The 25,441-nt window shown below is 43.7% G+C and overlaps 1 protein-coding gene and 1 pseudogene across 1 annotated transcript in view; both read left to right on the forward strand.

The window, feature by feature from the left end:
* The window catches only part of TDRD5 (tudor domain containing 5), a 521,267-nt gene that overhangs the window by 272,177 nt on the left and 223,649 nt on the right, over positions 1 to 25,441 (forward strand). The window lies entirely within an intron of this gene.
* On the forward strand, positions 13,428 to 13,544 carry LOC143928980 (5S ribosomal RNA; annotated as a pseudogene).

The following is a 25,441-nucleotide window of genomic DNA, read 5'->3' on the forward strand; positions in this document are numbered from 1 at the left end:
GTGTCGACAAACTGAGAGTATAATGTTTTGTAGAAGCAATGTCTCAAAAAGGGCTGTAAATAGAGATAATTCTAGTGCGGCTATTTATAGAGGGGAGCCACTTGTGCAAAGGAGGGAACTGCCAAGTGGTGAGGGTACAAAGGACAGGAAAGGGTCTGGTATTTTAAAGAGATGGTATTTGCCAGACACACGTCCCATAGTACTTATATTACAATTGCAAGATGCAGGTGGTCAGTTGTGATGATGAAAATGGTCAAATCAAGGCTGCCTGTTTTTCATTGTTTTTACAGACTGTTTGTTATGTGGACCCCAAAAACAATAGGTGTTTTCCTAAAGATTGATCTGCTCCTCTGAAATGCCATTGGTATTTTGTTAACGTCCTTGAGTTCTTTAACTGCAACTCCAGAAGGTTTTATCCCTCTTCCCGACCAGGCTGTTTTTTGCGATACGGCACTGCGTTACTTTAACAATTACGCGGTCGTGCAACGATGTACCCATATAAAATGGATGTCCTTTTTTACCCCACAAATTTGGCTTTCTTTTGGTGGTATTTGATTACCTCTTTGGTTTTTTATTTTTTGCGCTATAAGAAACAAAAAAGACCCACAATTTTGCAAAAAAACTTTTTGCTATAAAACATACCCAACTAAAAAAAAAAAAGTAAAAAAATCTAATTTCTTCATCAATTTAGGCCAATATGTACTGCTACATATTTTTGGTTAAAAAAAAATCCCAATAAGCGTATATTTGATTGCTTTGCGCAAAAGTTATAGCATCTACAAACTTTCGGATATTTTTGTGTCATTTTTATTTTTACTATTAATGACGGCGATCAGCGATTTTTAGCGGGACTGCGGCATTGCGGGGAAGAGATCGGACCCCTAACTAACACAAGAAGAGTTGTAAAATGACCTATACTGCAATTATAAGAGTCAGCGACCTTTTGTGTTAGGTTAGTTTGCAGCGTGTGACTCATCTGAGTTGAGACATAATTGATGATACTTTCTGATTTTCCTGATCTATGAAAACTTTAAAATCTGGAGATAGAAAGCTCTTTGAGTGCTGCTCTGGCCCAAGGCACACTTTGTCACTAAGGGTCATTTCACTATCATTTCACAGTGCCTGAGGTGTTCTCTTTAGAAGGTGGGAACAGTGAACAGTAAGGATGTTCTCATTGTATAGTGGCATAGAAGAAGTTGTGGGGTCAAACTTCAGATAGCAGCAGGTTTCCAAACTGAAAGAATAAAAGCCCAGTTTCTGGGGAGCACCTAGATGAGGTGTTTTCAGTTAAAAAATGAACTGAACTCTGGATCCTGTGCACAAAAAGGGCAAGCAAAGACAGCAAAACTAGTTATCAGCATTGCTTTTTTAGCTTCCTACAGCCAATATTTCCCCAACACTGACTTACCATGCCTTGTTCTGCACTGTATCTGTGTGGAAGCAGCCATCTCGATAGAGCCAGGTCTTCGCTTCCTCATGTCTGAGCCACCAGTAAGGAAGTACATAGTGATATCACCAAAACTCCACTCCTAATATTTGGAGATTAGCTAATGCAGCGTCTTAAGGGTCGGTTCCCACCGCAATGTTAGACATTGCGTGTGACTTACACTGCACTGCAAATCACATGCCATGTCTGTGCATTTTGTCTGCCTGAATTTGCATCGCATTCAGGCCAAACTCGCACAGGACCCTTTTTTTCTGGTCAGCACCATGTGATCCAATTAATGCCCGAGTTTACAGTTCACACTGCGATTTGCAAACCAGTCTGGGAGTGTCATTAACTTTGTATTGACACTGCCAGCAGTTCGCATAGGGGAGTGTGAACTGGCTGCGAGTTGTATGTGATGCGGGAACCCACACTGGATTCTCAGGGTTCTTGCATCACAGCGGTGTGAACCTAGCCTAAATCTCACATTGCAGAGATACAGCTATGAAGCTGTAGGCATAACAGAAATTCCAGAAATGGCTACATTTCTTTATCGTACATCACGGGACATAGAGCAACCATAATAATGACTATATGGGTTATTCGCCACCTACTGGTGGATGGACACTAGCAGATAGTCACAGGAAGTCCACTCCTATATAACCCCTCCTACACAGGAAGAACCTCCGTTTTTTTGCCAGTGTCTGTAAGTTGGAATGGTCACTGATGTAATACATGTGTTCTTGGAGCATACTTTGGAGGTCTGAATGGTTCTATTTAGAATCATGGACTTTATTCAGATCCTTCGAAAAAGCTATCAGCCAAAATGAATGGTACCCAAGCCTCATTGGAAGGAGAGAAGATTCCTCAATGTTTTGCCTGTAATGCAATTTTATGGCGCTGGAGCCTGCGTAATGGAGCCCTTCACAGTCTTTGTTCTGACCAAGGTGCTTTCCTGCAGGGTGCTATACAGGTCCAAGGGAGTGGACCCCACGTTAAAGGGGACCGAGTCCCTGAAGGTATTTTATGACAAAGCTTGTCATGATGGGTGATGCCATGTGGGCGACAGCTTAAGCAGGGCCTCTTGAGACCTAACACCAGCCCATGGATACTGGTGAAGTGTGAGTGCTTACTATGGGAGAACTGCGTGGCCAGACAAGTCATGATTGTATACTGCTCACTTACTGATTAATCTGGGGGGCCTGCACAACTGTACATTGATTCACCCCTAGCAGTGCACTTTAAAGTGTTGGGTCTCCAGAATACTGTGCATTTGGCACAAAATAGTATGGAGCCTGGTGCAGTTAAACAGGTGCATATTTGCAAACTTCAGAATAATGTGCATTTGGTCTGCAGGAGCTTACCTTTAGGCTGACATAGGAAAAGGCTGCATGGCATGCATATGTGCTAAACTAGTAAAAACTAGTATGGGGCCAAGTGCAGTTGGGCAGGTGCAGCATAGTATACATGCTTGCAAGCTTGTTGCCTAAATGCATGCTTGAATAAACACGTTTTGCATAGATACTGCATGCGTACATACATACATGTGCCATAAGTACATGTTTGGAAGAACATGGGCATTGGTGCACTTGGAGGTTGTGTCTCCAAAATAGCATGCATTGGTTCTGCAGTAGCTTAGTTGGGACTCCCTTGTCACATTTGTGCGACTTGAAATTCGAGCATTTTGGCTGCAACTTTGATGTGATTTTGCAGCCACATGAAGCAGTGCCTGTGTAATGGCCTAGGACTACATGCATATCTGTTTTTTTTTTACCTAGGACTACATACAAATGTGCTTATTGTCTTGAGCTGCATACATAGATGCAGTAATGGCAGGAATACTTGTATATCTGCATGTTTGTATACCACTTGCATACTTACGGAGTTGTATAGCAGCAGAGCAGCATTGTCTAGGCCTGCATCCTTGTGTAATTGCGTATTAATTTGTCTAATACAATCACTTTATTATGTATCTTTTAGACTAGCTAAATGACTTAGAAGGGTGAGGAAGGCACCGCCCTCAGGTTTAGTTTTTAGTACTTGGATGGGAGGCATCTGAGGTTGCTGTTTGAGAGTATCTCAGACCATAAGATTTTAGAGTCTCTGAGGTGATTGCCCCTTCCTTAGCTGGGTCAGTCTTTTCCTTGTGTTGGGTCTTGGAGCAAAACAATTAAATGGTAGCAGCTTCAAAACTGAATAGGGACATGAGGTCTATCTAATCTGCTGGGCATCCTTCTGTTTCAGATAGGCTTGGTCTCTTCAGTAATGACCTCTCTACAAGAGGTAGATTGTGGCGCCCAGAATCATCAGGAAACACACAGCTTTGTGTGCCGGGTTGTTACCAGACTCGTCAATGATTTCTGTAATTGCAGTGGAAAGTCATCCGTTTTATTTTTTGTGACCATCCTTCGGGCTGGCCACAGCTTCTGCTTCACAAAGCTCATAGCTGAGGTGCTGGACTTGATAAAGACACAAGGGGCATCAATCTCACTATACCTCACTAACCTTTGCTTAGGAAGTGGTTGGTCCAGATTTTCCTTTGGTAAATTTTGCAGTAGGAAGCTGTATCTAGGTCGAAGCACATTTCTTATGTACAGTCCTACTCCAGGTCTCGGAGACGATCATTCTCTCGGTTTGGAACTTGAAGATCCAGGCATTGGATTGCCGGAGGGCTCTGTTCCCGGGGTGTTACACAGCTAAAGATTGGTGGTTGAGGGTTTGGAATCTAGAAGGGTTGAATTCTTCCTTTTCAGGTATTGGAAGATAACCACTGATGCCAGTTTCTTTGGTGTGAGGGTGGCTACAGTTCAGTGAACTTGCTCTCGACAGGAGAGTATACTGCCCATAAATATCTTAGAGCTTTTGGCCAGTACGCCTTGCTGTGGATTATGGTATCAGTTTTTGTTCTATCCAGGAATGCCCTGCAGGGGCATAGATATCAACCACCAGGAGTCATGTGGCTCAGGAATGTGAACCACGTTCTGTCTGGTGTACAGCACAAGGACTGTCTCTATCATCCGTGCATATTACAGATATAGAATAGTGGCAAGAGGAACTCTGCAGGTGAATCTACTAGATTCCAGTTTCTACAACGAGTTGGGACAGGTTGTGTCTGAGACGAGCGTCCCCGCTAGCAATAGGGGTAGATGCACTGGTAAGACCTTAGGGACCAGTTCTCCCTTATTTGATGCTTCCTTCTGTTTAGACTTCTCACACAATTTTTGCGAAGTATCTGGGAGGTGGTAACTGATAGTAGTGTTAGCTGAATTAGCCCAGGAGGGCTTGGTTCACCGACATAGTGAGTCTTGCGGGGGTCACTTCTGGAACACTCCCAGTCCCGCATGACCTAATGGTCTTGAGTGCTGTATCTCGGCACTGTTGAGCCCCTGGAAGCCAGCTTCGGGGAATTTAAATTACAGGACTTGGAAATATTTTTTTTTTTTGCCGGGGATGAAGCCAGGAAGTGGCACCCACAGAAATATGTGAGTGGGAGATTTTTTTTTCTTTTCCCCAATCTGTAGGGGAAAGGAGATTGGCCTTAAGAACTGTTAAGGGTCAGGGTTCGTCCCTATCCATTTTTTTCCAGTGGCTGTTTCTCACTCCTTGATTCATACTTAATATAGCGTGTAACGTAGACAGTTTTGCCTGTCAGGACATTCTTGTGTCCTTGGGACTTTGATCTCGACTGTCCTTGCAGAGGCCACTTTTTGAACTAATCGGGAGATTCTTAGTCCCTTGTCTTGGTAGGTGGCTTCTTTGGTTGCTATCACTTCACTACGTGGAGTATCTGAGTTGGTGGCTCTTTCATGCAAGGAGCCGTTTTTGGTCTCACATCATGTTGATGTTGCATCCTCATCCATTTTTTTTCCTAGAGTGGTATCTAGTTTTCACTTGAATCAAGACAATGTCTTGCCTTCCTTTTTGATCCTCAGTTGTCAGGAGTTAGATCACTGCATACTCTGGAGGTAGTTCTGGCGGTCAGAATTACTTGATTTGTTGGTACAGGTCAGGAATCCTGGTTTGTGCTGCCAGTAGAGCCCAGGATGGGAAGGAGGGATCCAAGTTAACTATTTTCGTTTGGTTTTGCCAGTTAACTATTTGAGCCTATGGCTTCAAAGGGCAAGGTCCCCTACTCTGTTTTTTGGTAAAAGCACACCAGGTGTGTGGGGGCATCTTGGGCCATCAGATGTCAGTGGCTCAGGATTTAAGGCTATTACATGGTGTTTTGTTCATACATTCACACAATTTTTCCAGATAGATATGAAAGCCAAGGAGGATACTACTTTGGCCAGAGTATGTTTTTGGCGGCAGAAGAAGTCCTTCTCAAATGGCAGTTTCTCCCTTCCCTCTAGTGCATTGTCATATAATCATTATTTTGGTTGCTCTCTATCCTGTGATGTACGATAAAGAAAATAGGATTTTTTTGTCATACTTACCTATAAGATCCTTTTCTTGGAGTACATCACGGGACACATCTCTCCCATCTTTTTTGGGATATTCGTTGCTTTGCTACAAAACAAAAAAAAAAGTCTTTCCTGTGTATGATGGGTTATATAGGGATGGACTTCCTGTTTGAGTATCTGCCAGTGTCCATCCACCAGTAGGTAGCGTATAACCCATATAGTCATTATTATGGTTGCTGTGTCCTGTGATGTACTCCAAGAAAAGGATTTTATGGGTAACCATGACGAAAAAATCCTATTTTTCCAAGTACTGAAAGCATGCCAAAATGTGCCTTGAAAAAACTTGCTAGGCTCACTGAAAAAAAATGTGCAGAAGTTAGTTTGGCATGTATGTCACGCATAGGGCAGCTCATTTAATAAATGGGCTCTGCCCTATGCTGATTCATGACAAACGTGCAAAAAGAAAATGTAGGAAAAAGTGTTGCATTGCGAAGGTGTGAATGTAACCTTCATGTTCAGTGCTTACAAACACTTTTTGCTTTAGACATGTAGAGAGATTTCCCCACTCCAAGCTTGTATCAAAATTCCTCACCCTTGGAACTCTGGGTGATAACCAAAGGGAGCCCAACAATGCTCCATACATTTATTGAAGGATTTGCTCTCCTACCTTCTTTAATCGTACATCACGGGACACAGAGCGATAGTAATTACTATGTGGGTTATAGTCCGCCTTCAGATGCTGGACACTGGCACACCCTAAACAGGAATTTGCCTCCCTAGATAACCCCTCCCATACCAGGAGCATATCCGTTTTTTAGCTAGTGTCTAAGATGTTGGTCATGAGTGAAGATGTGCTGTGCTAAGCTCCACTGGAGCAATCCTTGCTGGGGCTAGCTCTGCAGCCGGATCAATTCAAAGTGTCTTTTAGGCCAAATTGAATGGTGCCCGGGCCTCGTATACAAAGAAACAAGGTTTTGCTTGTAAATGCTTCTGTTTTTAGAGAGCTGGACCCTGGGATCCAGTACTTTTGGTATTAAGGCCATAAAGTTTTACTGGCTTGGTGCTATTACAGGTCCAGGATTGTAGATTTCTTGAGGGTCCCCGGTTTGTGAAGGTTTGTTAATGGAACCCACCGTGAAGGGTGAAGATTGGGTCTGTTGGTTTTACCACACGGTGGAAAAGATAAGTGGAGTTTTCTAAGGATTTTTTTAATTTTCTTTGAAAATGTCTCCTTTAAATTAAATGTTGTCATGCCCAAGTGTCACCACTGGGGGCTGTATGGAGCACGTACCTTCTCTTTTCAATTTAGTTTTTATTGAAATTTTAACAGGTACATAAAAATAGTAACAATAATACTGAGTTACATATTGTTGTCAAATACACAAGACCCCTCCATGGGAATATCAATGGTACATCAAGTAAGTTTGAAGAAAATGAGTTCTTCCTTTCTGTAAAATTATTTGGTTACGTTGGTTTTGAATTTATGCTAGGCACGGTAACGACTCCGTGATCCAGGCACCCCAATGGAATCAAATTGTGCCACAGAGTCGCATCATTTTACAATGCCATATACGCCACCAACTGATTAATCTTTATAATACTTGTTGTGTTCCCTTATTTCCAAGAATATACTTAGCCATAACTCTCTTGATAGAAAAGAGGAAAAAGAAAAGTGTAACTATAACTTAAATAAAATAAAAACAGAAAACAATTCACATGTACCACTCATAATTGTAAATAGGCAATTAATCAGTAGGATATAGTGCAACCCATGTCTCCCAACAGGAATTCAATTTGAGGGTATTTTGATTTCTAGTGGCAAAGAATTTTTCATGTGTGTATTGTCTGAACCCGAGATATGACTTCAGGTAGGGTAGGTGCTGTTGCGGACTTCCATTTAGACGTTATAGTTAGTTTGCTATTAGGATATGTGTAATTCGAGGTCTATATTTGGTCGGGAGCAAGTTCACCCTTAAATTAACCACTTGCCGACCGCCGCACGACGATGTACGTCCTATTTTTGAAGAGGGATATCTCGGTAACGGCAGCAGCTGCTGCCACAACCGAGATATCCATCTCTTCAGGCGGCGGTCGGCTGTACGATAACAGTGGTCTCCGCGGCGGATTCGCCGCGAGATCACCGCTATCGGCGGCGGGAGAGGTGCCACCCCCCCTCCCGCCGCCCTCCCGCACCTTCCGCCGCTTACCGGAGCCGTCGGTAGCGGCGGAGGCGATCGGGTCCTTCCATCTGCTGGGCATAGAGACAAGTGAGGCTAAGATGGCCCCCACTCGTCTCTATACCATAGGAGGGCGGAAGCAACGTCAAAACGTCACTTCCGCCCATACCTCTTAAAGGTATATATTTTTTTTAAATGTCAGATTTTCTTTTTCTTTTTTATTTTTTTTGCATTTTAGCCCAAATATGAGATCTGAGGACTTTTTGACCACAGATCTCATATTTAAGAGGACCTGTCATGCTTTTTTCTATTACAAGGGATGTTTACATTCCTTGTAATAGGAATAAAAGTGATCCATTTTATTTATTTTTTTAAAACAGTGTAAAAATAAATAAAATCAATTAAAATAAATAAGAAAAAAAAAATTTTTTTTTAAAAACACCCTGTTATGACGAGCTTGCGCACAGAAGCGAGCGCATACGTGAGTAGCGCCCGCATATGAAAACGGTGGTCAAACCACACATGTGAGGTATCGCCGCGATTGGTAGAGCGAGAGCAATAATTCTAGCCCTAGACCTCCTCTGTAACGCAAAAAATGCAACCTGTAGAATTTTTTAAATGTCGCTTATGGAGATTTTTGAGGCTAAAAGTTTGACGCCATTCCACGAGCGGGCGCAATTTTTGAAGCGTGACATGTTGGGTTTCAATTTACTCGGCATACCATTTATCTTTCACAGTATAAAAAAAATTGGGCTAATTTTACTGTTGTCTTATTTTTTTATTCAAAAAAGTGAATTTTTTCCAATAAAAGTGCGCTTGTAAGACCGCTGCGCAAATACGGTGTGAAAAAAAGTATTTCAATGACCGCCATTTTATTCTCTAGGGTGTTAGAAAAAAAACAATATAAAATGTTTGGGGGTTCTATGTAATTTTCTAGCAAAAACAACTGTTTTAAACATGGAAACACCAAGTCTGAAAAAGAGGCCTGGTCCTTAAGTGGTTAAGAATAGCCAACTGTGGTGTAGGTGAAATGTTAAGTCCTGTAAGCTTGTTTATTAGGAAGTACGCTTCAGTCCAAAAGCTTCTCACTTCCTTACAGTACCAAAGTATATGCAGGATGCCTCCTCTTCTCCCACACCCCCTCCAACAGTCGGGAGAGGCATCCGGGTAAATCTGCGTTAGACTGGCTGGTGTTGGGTAGGTCCTATGAAGTAATTTTAACATCAGTTCTCAGTGATTCGGGCAGGGAGAAAAGTGAGAATGAATGGCTGAATGCCATTCTTTTTGTGTAAAGAGGGTTCCCATCTCCTTTTCCCAATTTTGCATAAATGTTGTTTTATGGAATCCTTTGTTATATTGTAGCTTGTTGTAAAACCAGCCTTTTAGTGCCATCGTGGTCAGACTTCAAGCGAGACCAAGTTTCCCTGTGGACTCTATAATGTATGCCAGAGTTATTTTTGTGAAAGTGAGTAAGTTGGATGTAAGACAATGAAGTGGGACTAGGGTTTTTTAGAAATTGACTCTCTATAGGTCTATATCCCTTCCTTCATCCACGGATGTATATTCAAATTGGGTATAAGGTGTTCATATATGTGCAGTTGGAAATCTGTGCATTTATCCGTAGTGTCTTGTGGGACTACGGTATGTAGATTGTTCCATGCTATTAATGTGGCGTCAATCGAGGGGAAGGATTTATAATTTTGTTTTGTATATGTCAGACTCGACAATAACAGGGTGGGCAAGTATCTATTGCCCACCGTGTATTTCTCAACCTGGACCCATAGTTTGTTAGACTTGGGGTCAAACCAGGCTCCAGTCTGATCCAGGCGAGCTGCAAAATAATAGTTTTTAAGGTTAGGGAAGTTAACTCCACCAATCAATTTATGTTTCAATAGTACAGGGTGAGATATCTTGGTTATTTTCTTGCCCCAAATGAATTGTCTAAACAATTTATCTGCCTCCCTAAAAAATTGATCCAGAATGATTATGGGTATGGTCCTAAAACAGTAAATGATTTTAGGTAGAGCTGTTATCTTGAAGGCTGCGATCCTACCTATCCAGGACATTTAAAAGCTTGATATATGTTGTAGGTCCTGTTTAATTATCCCTAGCAGCTTAGGAAAGTTTGCCTCGTATGTAGACTTTGTTGGGGATGATAAAGTAACTCCCAGGTATGCTAAATTCTGTGAAACCCATTGGAATGAGAATGTTTCCTTTATGTATTCCTTCATTTTCTTTGTCATTCCAATAGATAAAATAGAGAATTTGTTAGAGTTCAGCTTATAGTAAGAGGCCAACCCAAAGCTATTTAAAGAGCACGTACCTTCTCATGCTTTGTGCTGTGTCACAGAAGCAGCAGACTTTTTTCCATCGGCTAGCAGGCAGATCTCCGGTAAGTTTGGGGGGTTTTGCTTCCTCCAAACACCCTCACCTGGGCTGAACGCTTCCCCTTTTCATGAGGCTGAGTATTAGGGAGAACTGAAAACAATGCCATTTTCTTTCCCCACCCTTACTCGGTGGCGACTTCCAGGTCTCCTCCACACCATCCCTCCCTCACTCACAAGCCGATCCCATTGGATCGGAGGCCCTTGCTTGTGCGGGAAAACTTTTTTTTTTTTTTTTTTTAACGAGAAAGGGAGGGTCTTGATGCGAGGTGGGGGCAAGGCTTACCGCAACGTTGGTGTCCTCCAACACGTGAGTGTGTTAAAAAATAAAAACTTAATTTGTGCCAGCTGCAAAATGGTCAGAGAGACATAAGAGCAAAGAGGAGTATGAAAGACGTTTTGGTGACATAGGCATTTACTATTTGACACATTTACTATTTGCATCAGGCTGAGTATTAATAGCAGTGGCAGTGGCTGACTATTGCTCAAGCAGTGGATTCAGTTTCTTCTGGTAGTACCTCTGCTTTGTGCATCGGGCTAATAAGGTCAGAAGGAGGGGTTGAAACACCCCCAAAAAAGAGCTAAAAGTGTCTCCCTCAAGCTTTGGAAAGCCTACTTATTATTACAAATGGCATCCTCCCCTGAGAGAGGGTGGCTGGTCAGAGTGAACATCGGGCCATGAAATGTTTGCAACTGTTTTCACAGTGTAGCCCCTGATTATTTTACTAAAAAGATCTTTTTTTCTCAGCCATGATATTTTTTTTTTTAAAGTTTAATGGCTTTAATCGCATCCCAGTGTGGGTCAAAATGTGACATGCTCTCTTCCATTGCCCAGGACCCTCAAACTGAGGAACTAGGGGCAGGAGAAGACAAATTCCCTCTGGACCCTGGTGAGGTTGATGACTTCTCTTCTGAGGTGTCAAATGCGGGAAAATCAGCTGTTTCAATCCTAACATTGATGGTGCAATTTCTTGCTGAATGGTCCGCTCCACATTTATGTATCCTTAACTGAGTGTTTGGGTTCGCTAAAGCCTCCTCAAGCTGTGCATGCCTTTTTCTGTCCATTCATTGTTGTAAAAGCTTTTTTGTATCTAAGAGAATCACCCAGATAAGCATTATTTTCCCACCTAAAAGTTTTTTTCACACTTTGTCCTATGAAGGAGAAAATTCACTAAAAGTGGGGTATACCAGCAATTAACGCTGCTATTTCCTCTTAGAATAATAGTTTGACTTGTCTAGCAGACAATGCTCAAATGCTTAAGGATCCAAAGAATAAAAAGTTGGCATTCCTATTAAAAAAACAAACAAAAAACACACTTTTTCTCAGATTGAGTGTCTCAGCCTGCACTGACAGTAATTAATCGTTGAGACACCAGTTTAAACAGGTGTTCAAGGTTATCCTGTTCAGCAGGCCTAGGCTCTAGAAGCTTTATGTTTGCAATTGCTGCTATGAGAGATTCTATCCTTCATCCCTTGCACCTTTCGCTAAGCACCCTGCAGAAGCTCCTGGCTAGTCTTCTTTTTGCGGTGAAACAGATATTTAGGGATGTTTTGGATAATACATCTAAATAAATTCTAGTCAAGAGTACCCGCTTTTGCCATTTAAGAAAAGGAATAAATCTATTTTCGTTTTTAAAGCTCCTTCTTCTGTGCTTGGGGCATCAGCCTCCAGGCAGTCACGACGGCTTCCACCGTCAGGTTCAAAAGGTAATCCTCAGAGTTAACCCCAGGGACAAAAGAAGTCTTGGGGAGGAAACCTACAAGATACTGAAGCCTCCTTGAGTGAGCGGAGGCGCCTCCTCATAATAGGGGGAATTCTTTTGCAGTTATCAAGGATTTGGCAGGAGGAGTGTCAAGAATGGGGGACTTCCTCAATAGCTCCATGGTACAAACTGGAGTTCCAAGAGTTCCCGTTTCCTAGTTTTTTCAGATCAAACGTTTCTAACGATCCAGAGAAAAATAATTCTTTCTCTTAAGCATTGGACCATCTTTTGCCAAAAAGTGATCATGGTGGCCCCCATGTAAGAGGAGAGTTTGGGGTTTGGTTAAATCCAAATGGACATTCTGGATCTCAAAAATCTAAATTCAATTCCTGAATATAACCCATTTTTTGGCATGGGGTCAATCCAATCAGTTTTCTCCATCCTGCAAGAAGGAGAACTTCTGGCGTCAATCAACGTCAAAGATGCATACTTCCATATGCCTATTTCCTCGCTCACTAGTAATCTAATCTACTTTTCAAGGTGGAAAATCTTAATTTCCAATGTGCAGCTCTGCTTTCTGGTCTAGCTACAGCACCTTGAAGGAGAAGGGATCTCACCACTCCAGGAGCACACATGCAGGCTGTAAAATGTCTCTTCGGATGGGAAGCCACAGGTGCTGGCTATTACCACTAGCAACAGACGAAAAACAAGCTCTAGACTGCCGCACTCTTCAGAAGACCAATTTCTTTTATTGAAAAATCACATCACAGCTCAACAAACACAGCGAACAAGGAAAAATTGCTGACGTTTCGCACTAGCTGTAGTGCTTATTCATATGGTGTTCTGAAGAGTGCGGCAGTCCAGAGCTTGTTTTTTCGTCTGTTACTGGACCTTGAGTGTTTACAAAGGTTCTGGCCCCTCTTCTAGCCAAATTAAGGGCCCAAGGTATAACGATTATGGTTTACCGTGCCTATCTGTTCTTGATAGTCCAGTTGGTAGCCCGCTTAGACCAAAGTATGGTCACCACATTCAACTACCTGGAATATCTAGGTCGGTTTCTCAGCCTAGGAGAAATCTTTAAAACCATGAAAAGGGCTAAGATATTTGGGTCTGATCATAGGTAAACCCAGAAAAGTTTATTCTTGCCCCAGGCAAAGATCAGCACCATAAAGGAGCTGATTTAGGTGATCGAAGCAAGATTAATTCTTCTATTCAACTTTGCATGAGATTGTTGGGAAAGATGGTGGCTTTATTCGAGACTGCTACAAAACATTATCCTGTCGGCTTGGAACAAAGGGTTCAAGCTGTAGGTTCCCAATGTGTCTGACACCAAAGCCTATGGCCACATCACCCTGAAAGTGCCCGATCTCGTCTGATCTTGGAGGCTAAGCAGGGTCGGGCCTGGTTAGCACCTGGATGGACCACCTGGAAATACCAGGTTTCTGTAGGCTGAGTATGCCGAAGTCTCAGTTTATGGTTAATATCCAAAAATCTGCACAGAGGAAAATCCTTCAGTTACCAGGGAAGTGGCCCAGATAAGAAATTACCTTACCCATTATGATTCTAGAAATTCAGCCAGAGCACTTGGTTCTGAGGGCCTGAACGTTCAGTTTACGCTATTGTCCTGCCATGATTCAATACGACTATGCCACAACAATGGCCTATATTAATCACCAAGGGGGCTCAAGAAGTGGTGCAGCCCAGAGAAAGGGGAATCATATCCTATCTTGGGCAGAAAACAATGTACTTTGCCTATCGGCAATCTTCATTTCCAGGAATAGAAAATTGGCAGGCAGACTACTTGAGTCGCCAGTAGTTTTTCCCAGGAAAATGGTTCCTTCACCCTGATATCTTCCTGTCAATATGTCAAAGATGGGAAATCCAAGACCTAGATCTGTTTACGTCCAGGTTCAACAAAGAAACCGACAACTTTGTGTCAAAAACAAAGGATTTACTAGCATGCGGAACAGATGCCTTGCTATTCCCGTGGAATCGGTTCTCGCTGATTTATGCATTCCCTCCTATTCTGCCTGTGTCCAGGACTTCTTTGCAGAATCAAGCAGGAAGGGAAGTCTGTGATTCTTGTGGCCTCCAGTGGGGCCCAGGAAATCTTGGAATGCAGGATCGTAAAGATGACAGTAGGGGACCCATGGACCCTACCGCCATGGCCAGACCTTCTTTCACAAGGTCTGGTATTCCATTCTACTTTACAAATGCTAAATTTAACGGGCTGGCTATTGAGACCCACAATCTGAAGAAACATGGGCTGTCAGTTTAAGTGGTTTCTATCTTTGGTAATGCAAGGCAGCCTGCTTCCATAATTATATATTATGGAGTCTTGGAAGCATATGTCTCCTGGTGTGGAACCAGGGGGTCCATCCCAGGAGATCAAGTTGGCCTTGAGTGCTTTCTAAGGACAGGTCTGGGCCTTAACAGTATTATTTCAACGCCCACTTGCTTCGCTTTCTTTGGTTCGTAACTTTATTCAGGGGATAACACGGCTTAATCCCTGGTTAGGTCACCCCTGAACCCTTGGGGCTTGAATTTATTTTTTGACGGTATTACAAAACAGCCTTTTTTTGGAGCAAAACGACATATTCCCTTGGTCCTTTTTGGACAATGAAACAATTTTTTTTCTGGTAACCATATCTGCTGCAAGAAGGGTATCAGAATTGGCTGCCCTATTTATTATTGTTCACAAGGATAAGGTAGGATGGCATCCGCATCCTAACTTTTTACCGAAGGTAGTATCAGGTTTTTATCTAAACCAGGATATTGTTCTATCTTCTTTTTTTTCCAGAACCCTGTTCTATGGAAGAAAAATCACTACATTCTCTTGATGTGGTGAGAGCAGTCTACTTAAAGATGACTGCTCAGATTGGTAAAACAGATGTTTTGTTCATATTGCTTGAAGGTCCTAAAAGAGGACGGGCAGCATGGAAATATACTATTCTAAATGGATTTGACAAGTAATCGTTCTAGCTTATGGTTTAAAGAGGTAGTTTCTACCCTCTCAAATCAAAACGCACTCCTCCAGGGCTGTTAGTGCTTCGTGGGCAGTGCATCACCAAGCCTCCATGGCTCAAATCTGCAAGGCCGTAACTTGTCTTCAATCCATACATTTACCAGATTCTATCAGGTGGATGTAAAAAGACATGAGGATTTTGCCTTTTGGCGCAGTATAAGTCCTCTGATCTCATGGTGCCCTACTTTTGTTGTGTCTCCCTCTCCTCAGTTGGCATTGCTCTGGGACATCCCACATAGTAATTACTATGGCTCTGTGTCCCGTAATGTACGATTAAAGAAAATAGGATTTTTATAACCGCTTAGCTGTAAAATACTTTTCTTTTGAAGTACATCACGGGACACAGAGGTCCCGCCCCTCTCTAGTATACACGTCTATTGCTTTGCTACAAAACTGAGATGCTCCTGGGATGAGAGGGTTTATATAGGGAGGCAACTTCCTGTTTAGGATGTGCCAGTGTCCAGCACCTGAAGGTGGACTTTAACTCACATAGTAATTACTATGACTCCGGTTTTGTACATCAAAAGAAAAGGATTTTACAGGTAAGCTGTTATAAAAATACTATTTTTAGATTTTCTGTTCTTTATTTATTTTTGATTTCCGATTTACTGGTTTTGGACATGAATATAGTTAGTTATTGTATTATTAAAGCTCCCCTCCAGGCAGAAAAAACTAGCCTTGCGGCACCCCACCCCGCCACTCACTGCAGCAGGGTTCCACCACCAGTGTTGATTTTGTTGTCAAAATTAACACTATTTTAGTCAACTAACATGCATTTAAAACAATCCAGATAAATAAAATGTCATTTTAGTCAAAAAGACTGACTAAAACTAAATTGAAAGTTGACTTCAAAATTAACACTATCCACCACGCTATGTGGTCATTTCCCTGAAGTATCATCTCTAATGTGCTCCAGCCAACAGGTGCACAATGATCTCATCAATTACAGTAGAGGACCAGTAGCTAGAATGATGAATAACCACTTGAAGACCAGGATTTTCTGGCACTTTTTGTTTACATGTAGCAATCGGTTTTCTTTGGCTAGAAAATTACTTGGAGACCCAAACTTATATATATATATAATTTCTCTTATATTTACCTACCGACACAGCTCCTCTCTGTAACTAAATGGGTTTATTAGCCTGCCACTAGGAGAACCATGCAAAATTGTAACCCAATACACGGAATTGTCAGTACCGCTCAGGGGGCGGACCCTGTGCTAACAACCCTCTCTGCTGCCTCAGCAGCTTCAGTTTTATTTTGACTAGTGAAGGAGAATGACCTAGGAACCCTGCGGGCCCTTCGGTCCATTTTTTTGATGCAGGACTTATGCTTTCTTTGCGCAAGATGAATGATCCTGTGATCTATCAACTGCCGGCTGGGTTACAGGCTGGTTGAGTTATCCTTGTAGTCCCCCCAGTCCGGCCATCGAGCGTGTGCAAGTTGCAGCTACGGCTCGGCAAGCCATGACATACCTCAGCTCCAGAGGTGGTCAGTGAGCTTCAATGCTTCGGGGTATACATATGACCGGCCTACTGATGTCTGGATCACAGTATACCGAGGCTAGCAACCACCCTGTAACTGCGCAGGAGTGGGTCTGTGATGGAATGTCTCCCAGCTCTTCAGGACTGGTAAGTACGGCTCTCCCTGCTTCGGGGGGTTGAGCAGCTGGGCATTTCCTGGGAGGTCGATTCGGGGGCCATCTCACCGCCTTCTCTTCTCTCCCACGTCCCTATCTTCTCCCCCCCCCGGGGGTGGCTGCATGTGTCTGCTGGCAGTGTGTGTACAGGGGATCGCTGGGTCTCTCACCTGTATGGGGTCTGTGTGGCTAGCAATGGTCCTGGTTCCGGTGTGGGGAGTCCCAAAAAAATTGCCTGTGGAGGTATTTTTGCTGATTGGAGGCAGCACTGTTCTGTGGCTTTCTCTTGTCACTGCATGTCCGGCGGCCATTTTGGATGAGGGCAGACCAGGTTCCCCTTGTGAGCTTCAGAGGACATTTGCTGTGAGATTTTCCTTTTCAGACCATTGGTGGCCTTTTTTTTGAGGCCCGAGCGCTCTTTCACAGCAGCTCTCTTGTGACAGCATGCCCTGTGCTATCACACTGTTTCCTGTGTTCCCTGTGTATACAGGACGCTGGGCGGCCATTCCCTGAACGCTGGTACAAGCTCTGCAGATCGTTTCACCGCTCGTTTCTACTTCTGCTGCCGACACAGCTTCTTCACTCTGCACTTGGGTAACCTCCTGGGGACTACAGGCACGGCTAGTAACCATCACAGAACGCCTCAGGGTGGTGAGTCTGGCGCTAGGAGCCCCCCCAGCCAGCGGCAGCAGGAGGGTGGGACCTTCACTGTCCTAAGTCCCCTTCAGGTGGCAGACAGGGTAGGGTCAGCATGGCTTCAGAAACTGGTGTTTCTTCCCCCAAAATCCAGGCTATTGCAACTGGGTCTTTATACACACTATAACACTGCACAGTACCAAAAGTATAGGAAAAAAGTTGCCAACACGCTAAAACTAGGATTTTTTTAGCCACAGAAATATCAAATATAAGTGAAGACAAAAAACAATAAATATAGAAAAATGAGCAACATATATGCTGAAAAAGGATATAGAAAACCCTATACAGTGTATTCATATAACTGATTTTTTTGTGAAATATAACCAGAAATATGAGGATGTAAACACAAATCGTGAAATGTATAAACACAAATAATGATTAGGTAGAGTCCATATTTTATAATAATAAATACATAAACGTGAGTCCCAACAAAGTTTGGTGAAAGCCGGAATCCAAATCGGGTGTGACCATAAAAATTCCACCGCAGTGCAACTCCTACCACCTTAAGAAGCGCAGGCTTACCGGATGGAAATGACCCGAGTAGACATATATCTACGGGGTCGACAATCGCTTATAGTTCCAAATACTAAGGCACTGGTTCAGCGTTTCATGGTTATATGGATCCCAGGACACGTGGTTCTTTCAGTATGATAGACTGTTTGTAGTAACAGCTTTTAGAGAGACAACTCCGGCATCAACCCAGACATGAAATGGAAGGATAGAGCCAAGATGGTGTGATAACGTTTTAAATTTTTTTTTAATAAAAATAAAGTATCAAACTCACATTCCAGTGGTTAATAACGAGCATATCAGGTAAAATAGGCAGCGGTACAGTCTTCCCGACGCGTTTTGACCTATGGATCATCATCTGGGGTGAACTACTACCACTGCTGTACTGCCTTATATAGGTTACATACCGTAATACACTAAGATTCAATTGGAATCCACCCCTGTGTGTCACAGGTGTCCACTTCCGGTTTAGAGTAAAATGGCGGCCGGGCATGCATTCCACGCCTCTATCTCGTAAGGTAAGCTGCGTTCCACCTAGTGTGCTCATATGGTCAAACCTTATATTTAAAGTTGCCATCTAAATAATGTATCAGCAGCGCAGAGTGTAGCGGAAAACTGGTGCATTAAACATATGCATTAAACATATGCCCAAACGCAAATTTATACAATCCAATTTGCGTTTCATGCCTCAAAAGGGATCTGTATAGTAACAAAACCACATCATTTCCGGTGGAATCAAAACCGGAAGTGAATAAACGTCACTTTCGGTGACCTGTATAATAATAACACTACATCATTTCCAATAGAGCCAAGACCGGAAGTAAACAAACATCGCTTCCGGTGTGGCGAGAATGGAACATAAATGGTCAGAACCGGAAGTAAACAAACGTCACTTCACTACCTAATCATTATTTGTGTTTATACATTTCACTATTTGTGTTTACATTCTCATATTTGTGGTTATATTTCACCAAAAATTCATAGTTCTATGAATACACTGTATAGGGTTTTCGATATCCTTTTTCAGCATATATGTTGCTCATTTTTCTATATTGTTTTTTTGTCTTGACTTTCTATTTTGACTATTGTGGCAGCATATATTTAGCGCTTACGCTTTATATTTGATATTGCAACTGGGTCACCTGCGGATAGCACTGTGCCCATGGACACCCTGACGGCGGTCCTTAACTCATTTGTTGCTAAAATAGAGGCGGTGCGTGGAAGGAAAGTGTTGTGATTAAAATGGTATTTCTATATACCTGACAAAGACCAGCTAGAGGTATAACTAACGCAATTACAATACTCACGAAACCCTTTATTGTGAGAGGGGCTGCATTTTATATGCACCCTTATCAGCCAATCATTGCATAGAACATGGGTGTGGTTAATACAGAGGCATACATTACACATCATCATTACATATCATCACGCATGTCATCTGCTTCTGAATCACAGTCATGGGATATGTGGCTCAGACATATTTTGACACAATTTCTTTAGACAGTACAGAATAAAACTGCCTATGCAAGCTATATTTTCCTATGTGCATGTTTACATAAAAACTGCCTATGTCTGCAGATACAGAGTCTAAGCCAACTAGTAAAGTTAACCCAAGTTAATCATATGAACTTACAAAGATGGAGTCACTCTGGTTCAGCCATATCGCAACAGAAAGGTGCGCAAAAAAGGCCCCTGCCCCCCCCCGTCCTCTGGGGAGAGCTCTGATGCAGACTCTGCTGTGGCTGGTGACCCCTGCCCTGACCTATCAGACGAAGCTGACCAGGACCATTCGGACAGCGAGGATGATTCGCCGTCCGGGCGCGACAAGGTGCAGGTTGGAGCACTTATCACAGCTGTGCGTGATACCCTGAAGATAGAGGAGCCAGCGGCTCCCTCTGCTGAGGTAGCTCCCTCTGCTGAGGTAAACTTTTGCACCGCGTATTGGGAGAGCAAAAGGCTTCACCTGTCTGCGTAGAATTGTCGGACCAACTAGTGCATGGCCTCAAGTACGTTTGTGACACGTCCCTGGATTTTCCCTGGTTATCCAACGCTTCAGTCTCAGCTGTGGTGCTGCGGCGCCTCATTTGGTTAAAATGCTGGTCTGCTGACCAGGCATCTAAGAAAGCACTGACGTATCTTCTCTTCCTTGGCAACCGGCTCTTTGGAGCCCCATTAGGTGACATTATTAAAAATGCCACTGGTGGTAAGAGTACCTTACTCCCACAAGCCAGGAAGCCTAAGGAGCCATGCCGCAGGTAAGGGCCCTCTTTCTCTGCTCAAACGGCTTTTTCGTCCGTCCGGGGCTTCGGCGAAGTGTCCCCAGCCCGACAGGACAGCCACGGATGGACCAAAGCGTCCCTGGCATCGTAAGCCTAGCAAGCCTGCGACAAAAAGTGCTACCGCATGAAGGTTTTCCCCCACCTATGTCTCGGGTGGGGGGTCGCCTTCGGGAGTTTGCAGCCCAGTGTTCCTCCCGGTTATCCGACCAATGGGTCTGCGATCTGACTTCCTCGGCCTACAAGATAGTTTCTCTCTTGGCCGCCAAACAGGTTCTTCCCCTCAAGCATACCCGTGTCCCCGGTTCCCCGGGAGGCCCTGTTGGGGGCGGTAGGGGACTTGCTGAGTCGAGGGGGGATTGTACCCGTTCCGGAATCGGAACGCTTCCAGGGATTCTACTCAAATCTGTTTGTGGTTCCCAAGAATGAAGGGGTAAGTCCAATCTTGGACTTAAAAGCCCTCAATCACTTTGTAAAAGTTCAGAGGTTCAGAATGGAATCTGTTTGTTCAGTAGTCACTGCACTCTATCAAGGGGACTCCCTGGCATCCTTGGACATCCAGGATGCGTACCTGCACATACCCATATGTCTGCTGCATCAAAAGTTTCTGCGTTTTGCAGTTGGAGAAGCCCACCATCAGTTTGTGGCTCTACCATTTGGCCTGGCACCAGCCCCCCCCGAGTCTTTACCAAGGTATTGTCTCCAGTTTTGGTGTTGCTGCGACAACGCGGGATCGCGATCTTGGGATACCTAGACGATCTCCTGAGAGCATCTTCCGCCTCAGAGTTGGAGGATGTTGCGATCACCATGCAGACTTTGCAAGAATTTGGGTGGCTGTTGAACCTAAAGATGTCAGTGGTTGTACCGACCCAGCATCTGGAGTACCTAGGTTTGCTGCTGCACTCCAAGGAAGCAAGAGTCTTTCTCCCTTCAGACAAACTGCAGGCCCTCAGAGCCGCAATAAAACTACTGTGGAATCGCGAGCGGTCGTCACTTGGCTTTTGCATGCGAGTCCTGGACCTTATGCTGGCCGCCTTCGAGGCCATGCTGTATGCCCAGTTTCACACCAGGGTCTTGCAGAAGGAGATTTGGTCAAAGTGGGACAAATCTCCGTTGTCCTTGGATCGCTCGATCCAGGTGAGCCAGTCAGTCAGAGACTACCTGCTATGGTGGCTGAGATCCCCCGGTGATTAGGTCAGGAAAGGCGTTCCTACCTCTCCAATGGACGGTGATCACAACGGACGCAAGTCTATCCGGCTGGGGTGGAGTGATGGGCGTTCAGTCAGCTCGGGGCCTCTGGTCAATGGAAGAATCCAAATTGCCGATCAATCTGCTTGAATTGACAGCGATCAGGCTGTGCCTCCACACATGGTCGTTGAGTCTTCAAGGACGTCCGATCAGGATACAGTCGGACAACGCCACAGCTGTGGAGTACATAAATCACCAAGGGGGAACAAGAAGCTCAGCCACTGCTCGGGAGGTCATTTGCATACTTCGGTGGGCAGAGCGACACGTTTCCGGCCCTGTCGGCCATTTACATCCCGGGGGTGGAAAATTGGCAGGCGGACTATCTGAGTCGACAGATGCTGGACCCAGGAGAATGGGCATTGCATCCGGAGATATTCAGGCTGCTGTGCCTAAAATGGGGCACACCAGATGTGGATCTGTTGGCCTCCTGTCTCAATCGGAAGGTGCCAAGATTCGTGTCCAGGACAAGTGATCCGTGGGCAGACACGCTGGTGGCTCCTTGGGATCAGTGCCTGCTGATCTACGCCTTTCCTCCACTGAAGCTGTTGCCACGTCTGCTTCACAGAGTGGAAGCCGAGGGGATTCCAGTAATCCTGGTTGCCCCAGATTGGTCTCAGTGGCCCTGGTACGCAGACCTGGTGCGTCTGGTGGCAGACGCTCTCTGGCGACTGCCGCTGCGAGGGGACCTCCTATCTCAAGGTCCAATCTTTCACCCTGCTTTACCATCGCTGGCTTTAACGGCATGGCTATTGAGAGCCAGGTGCTGAGGAACCAGGGTCTGTCGGACTCGGTGATTCCAACTATGTTGAGGGCACGGAAATCTTCACGGAAGATATACCATTGTACCTGGAAGGCCTACATCTCCATGTGTGAGTAGAAAGGGTGGCATCCGCGCTCCTTTTCTATATCCAGGATCCTGCTGTTTCTTCAGAAAGGAGTAGACCAGAAATTGGCGTTGAGCACCATTAAGGGACAAATTTCAGCCCTGGCTGTCTTTTTTCAGCGACCCCTGGCGTCTCACTCATTAGTTAGTACCCTTGTTCAGGGGGTGCTACATGTAGTCCCTCCGGTGCATCCACTGTTACCCCCATGGGATTTGAACCTGGTGTTGACGCTTCAGAAGCCGCCGTTTGACAATATCAGGGAGATTCCTCTGTTGACCCTTTCACAGAAAGTGGTCTTTCTAGTGGCCATCACATCAGCTAGGAGGGTTTCGGAATTGGCAGCCTTGTCTTGCAAGTCGCCTTATCTGGTCATACACAGGGATAAGGTGGTTTTTGCGTCCGCAACCATCCTTTATACCAAAGGTGGTCTCTGCTTTTCATATTAATGAGGACATTGTATTACCATCATTGTGTCCTAAGCCGAAGCACCCCAAAGTTGTTGCCCTTTACGCTCTCGACGTGGTTAGGGCTCTAAAAGTGTCTTTGTCTGCCACAGCTCCCTTTCGGAAGTCGGACTTACTGTTTGTTATGGTGGCTGGTCCAATGAAGGGTATGTCGGTCTGGTCGGCCACCATTTCCAGGTGGATCAGACAGATTTTAGTACAAGCCTACGCCTTGAAGGGGCAGGTGCCTCCCTTTCCGGTCACGGCCCACTCTACAAGGGCAATCGGAACGTCTTGGGCCTTCTGACACCAAGCGTTGGACGCTCAGGTGTGTAAGGCGGCGACCTGGTCATCTATCCATACGTTTACCAAGTTGTACAAGGTAGACGTCAGTGCATCAGCTGATGCCTGTTTTGGCCGCAAAGTTTTGCAGGCGGCCGTGTAGTTGCAATTGAGATTTTTTCCTGATTTTTCGCTAAAAACGCAGTAATGTTCTGTTAATGCACTATTGCATTATTTCCACAAAAAGTTGCGATGTTGGGGATCTCTCCTGTTGAGAATACCCGGTTATGTGGCAGTGTGTTTTCCATACACTGCTGTTTTTTTGTGGGTTTAGTTTCACTAGTTCCCACTTGCCATGGTGGATGAAGTTGTGATGCTGTTTTTTCCCACCCCTCCTTTGGCACTGCTTGGGGACGTCCCATTTAGTTACAGAGAGGAGCTGTGTCGGTCGGTGAATATAAGAGACACAGCACCCCACCCCTCCTTTTCGCTACGTTATACTGCTTGTTGATGTACTGAAGCTGCTGAGGCAGCAGGGAGGGTTGTTGCTTACAATTCTGTGTATTGTTACAATTTTGCCTAGTTCTCCTAGTGGCAGGCTAACAAACCCATTTATTTACAGAGAGGAGCTGTGTCGGTCGGTGAATTACAGAGAAAATGATTTTACAGTGAGTACAAAAATCCTATTTTTTTAAAGCAGAGGCCCTATAGAATACGTTGGTGTGTTTTTTGCAATTTTTTATGTGACACGGTATTTGCAGAGCGGTTTTTCAGACACAATTTTTGGGAGAAAATATATATATATTTATAATTTTAATGCAAAAAAAGAACACGGTACATAACCTGATTTTGTTTGTAAAATATAAAAGATGATGTTAGGCCAGTAAATGGATACCAAACTCGTCACGCTTTAAAATTATGCTCGCCTGTGTAACTGCGACAAACAACGTAAACTTTACTATACATAGGTGGTGCTTTAAAAGCCTTTACAGGTTATCACTTTAGATTTACTAGGGAGGTCTAGTGCTATAATTACTGTCCATGATCTGACGTTTACGATGATATCTCACGTGTGGGATGATCGCTGTTCAGTAGGGACAGAAAGTATTCAAACCCCCTTAAATTTTTCACTCTTTATTATATTGCAGCCATTTGCTAAAATCATTTAAGTTTTTCCTCATTAACCACCTCATTACACTGCATTTACACCCCCTACCTGACCAGACCAATTTTCAGCTTTCAGCGCTCTCACAGTTTGAATGACAATTAATCAGTCATGCAACACTGTACCCATCTGAAACTTGCGTCCTTTTTTCCACACAAATAGAGCTTTCTTGTAGTGGTATTTAAACACTAGTGGGTTTTTTATTTTTTGTGCTATAAATAAAATAAAACTTACATTTTGTGAAAAAAATGCCTTTGTTTCTGTCATAAATTTTTGCTAATTAGTAATTTTTCTTCATACATTTTGGCCAAAATGTATACTGCTATATATCTTTGGTAAAAATAACCCACATTAGTGTATATTATTTGGTCTTTGTGAAAGTTAGAGTGTACAAACTATGGTGCCAATCACTGAAAATTGATCACATCTGTTCAGGCATTAAGTACATCAGGTGTATCTCATTTCTTGAGACACTAACACGTCAGGAAAGTACAAATACCCCCCAAATGACCCCTTTTTACAAAGTAGACATTCCAAGGTATTAAGTAAGTAGCATGGTGAGTTTTTTTAAGTTGTCATTTTTTCCCACAATTCTTTGCAAAATTAAGATTTTTTTTTATTATATTTTTTTACAAAATTGTCATATTATCAGGTTATTTCTCACACACAGCATATGCATACAACAAATTACACCACAAAATACATTCTGCTACTTTTCCCCAGTATGGCGATACCACATGTGTGAGACTTTTACACAGCCTGGCCACATACAGAACACCAACATTGAAGTAGTACCTTCAGGCGTTCTACGAGCAAAAATGACACATCTCATTTCTTAACCACCTATTACACTTTTGAAGGCCCTGGAGTACCAGGACAATGGAATTTCCCATAAATGACCCCATTTTGGAAAGCAAACACCCCAACGTATAATCTGTGAGGCATAATGAGTCTTTTGAACGGTTCATTTTTTTCCAGAAGTTTTTGGAAAATGTGGAAAAAAAATGAAAACGCATTTTTTTTTTTTTACACAAAGTTGTACATTTATAAGATATTTCTAACACATAGGATGTATATAGCAAAAATTACACCCCAAAACACATTCTGCTACTCCTCTTGAGTATGGCGATACCACATGTGTGAGACTTTTACACAGCCTGGTCACATAGAGAGGCGGAAC

Source organism: Lithobates pipiens, unplaced genomic scaffold (genome assembly GCF_037356315.1).
Source record: "Lithobates pipiens isolate NorthernLeopardFrog02 unplaced genomic scaffold, aLitPip1_a1.2 Scaffold_23, whole genome shotgun sequence".
NCBI classification, from domain to species: domain Eukaryota; kingdom Metazoa; phylum Chordata; class Amphibia; order Anura; family Ranidae; genus Lithobates; species Lithobates pipiens.